General features: G+C 42.9%; 1 protein-coding gene across 1 annotated transcript in view; it reads right to left on the bottom strand.

Moving 5' to 3' along the window:
- LOC105555116 (coiled-coil domain-containing protein 30) overlaps window positions 1–2,664 on the bottom strand; it is a 35,254-nt gene that overhangs the window by 30,561 nt on the left and 2,029 nt on the right. The window lies entirely within an intron of this gene.

Below are 2,664 nucleotides of genomic sequence, written 5' to 3'. Positions count from 1 at the left end.
CAGTCTCCTGAGTAGCTGGGATTACAGGCATCCACCACCACACCCAGCTAATTTTCATGTTTTTAGTAGAGACAGGGTTTCGCCATGTTGGTCAGGCTGATCTTGAACTTCTGACCATAAGTGATCTGCCTGCCTTGGCCTCCCAAAGGTTTGGGATTACAGGTGTGAGCCACTGTGTCTGACTGTGGTTTTTTGTTTGTTTGTTTGTTTTTATAGACAAGGTCTAGCTCTGTCATCCAGACTGGAGTGCAGTGGTACAATCATGGCTCATGGTAAGCTCACACTCCTGGGCTCAAGCGATCATGTGCCTCAGTCTCCTGAGCAGCTAGGACTACAGGCATGAACCACCACAGCTGGCTAATTTTTAAATTTTTTGTAGAGTCAGATGCCGGGTGCCATGGCTTACACCTGTAATCCCAGCACTCTGGGAGGCTAAAGTGGGAGGATTGCTTGAGCCCAGGAGTTTGAGACCAGCCTGGTCAACATGGTGAGACCCCGTCTCTACACATACACACACGAAAGCCACATGTGGAGTTCAAGGCCGCAGTGAGCTAGGATCGCACCATTGCACTCTAGCCTGGGTGACAGAACGAGACTCTGTCTCAAAAAATTTTTTTTAACGTGAAAAATAAAATAGTAGAAACAGGGTCTTGCTCTGTTGCTCAGGCTGGTCTCAAACTCCTAGCCTCAAACTATCCTCCTGCTTCAGCCTCCCAGAGGACTGGGATTACAGGCATGAGACACTGTGCTCAACCTACATGTTTCTTTTAAATAAGATACTAATGTAGGTCATTCAGAAAAGACTGGTCATCTATTGTTATTATTAATTTTAGAGAGTTTCGCCCTTTCACCCAGGCTGGAGTGCAGTGGTGTAATCTTGGCTCACTGCAACCTCTGCCCCCTGGATTCAAGCAATTCTCCTGCCTCAGCCTCCTGAGTAGCTGAGATTATAGCTGCCCACCACCATGCCCAGCTAATTTTTGTACTTTTAGTAAAAGTAGGGTTTTGCCATGTTGGCCAGGCTGGTCTCGAACTCCTAACCTCAGGTGATCCACCCACCTCAGCCTCCCAAAGGGCTAGAATTACAGGCATGAGCCATCACGCCTGGCCAGCCATCTATTGTTAAAGACCTATAGGATGTAGATTAGATGATGTTCTGGAAAACTATTCCAGATTTTAAAGTCCGTCTCAGAGACCCTGCAATATCTAATGGTAGTCTCACCTGCTATAATTTAAAGACATTGAATTAATAATGTATTGGTAAGGATTGAGAATAGAAGCAATCATCTCACAGATAAATCCTAGACAGCTTTAACTGGATTAAAAAGTGTACTGCATGAGGAAGGTGACTGACAGCTTGTCCTTGGGAAATACTGTATTTTTTAAAACAAACAAAAATTCCAGACACATGCTGTGATAATAAGATAAAATGGGAAAGTGTAGTTTGAGTGGTCACAAAAGAAATCTCAACTGACTCATTATATAAAGAAAAAGCTGAAGGAATGAAGCCAAAATAAGTGGCATTACGTTTTGGAGACTTAGAAAGCAAATCTGGCATTTTTATGCTCAGTGCTCTGGTCCTTAGGCCCTAAAATACATAAAATAAGAATTCCTAGGTTTGTACCACTGTGGCATTAAAAGCTCTAACATCAGTCTTCTCTAGGCTAAATAGTTCTAATTTGGTTAACAATTTCTCATGTGAACAATGAGTCCACCAATTAACATGCTTCTAAGAGATTTTTTTTTTTTTTTGAGACGAAGTTTCACTCTTGTCACTTAGGCTGGAGTGCGGTGGTGCAATCTTGGCTCACTGCAACCTCCACCTCCCTGGTTCAAGCAATTCTCCTGCCTCAGCCTCCCAAGTAGTTGGGATTGCAGGTGTGCGCCACTGCACCTGGCCCTTCTAAGAAATTATATACCAAAAAAAGGAAAATAACATCTACGAAAAATTTATGTGTGCCAAGTGCCACTTTAGAAATTTTATGTTTTAATATTCACAGAAGACTGGTGTATGTAGGGAAGGGATTATTTCCCTCATTTTACAGACGAGGAGAGTGATACACAGAGACTTGTCCAAGCTTACAGGCAGGGCTATAATTTGAATGCAAGTCTATCTAAGGCCAAAGCCCACAGTACCCTTCAATGGCAGTGAGCAAAAGATCTAATTATTCTCTCAGCCTCTGCTTATTTGGGAGCTCCAGCATATTTTATGAAGACCCGTGGTTCTTTGGGTAGGTGCATTAGTTTCCTAGGGCTGCCATAACATTTTCTCATAGTTCTGAGTGGTAGAAATCTGAAATTACATTGTTGTCAGGGTTAATTACTCATGGGGGCTCCTAGAGAGATTGTGTTGCATGCCTTTCTCCTAGCTTCTTGTGGTTGCCAGCAACCCTTGCTATTTCTTGGCTTGTAGCTGTATCATACCAGTCTCCGACTTCATCATCATGAGGCATTCTTCCCCTGTCTGTGTCTGTCTGTGTGTTTTCCCCTCTTCTTGTAAGGACAGCAATCATCTTAGATTTATGATTCACCCTAATCCAGGATAATCTCATCTTAACTAAGTATATCTGCAAAGACCCTATTTCTATATAAGGTCACATTCTGAGGTTCTAGGACATGAATTTGAGGGGACACTATTCAATCCAGTATAGTCAGGAAGAAAGC

The sequence above is a fragment of the Mandrillus leucophaeus genome, unplaced genomic scaffold (genome assembly GCF_000951045.1).
Source record: "Mandrillus leucophaeus isolate KB7577 unplaced genomic scaffold, Mleu.le_1.0 Scaffold67, whole genome shotgun sequence".
NCBI classification, from domain to species: domain Eukaryota; kingdom Metazoa; phylum Chordata; class Mammalia; order Primates; family Cercopithecidae; genus Mandrillus; species Mandrillus leucophaeus.
The sequence above is the reverse complement of the archived record's forward strand: the minus strand, read 5'-3'. Positions and strand labels throughout refer to the sequence as shown.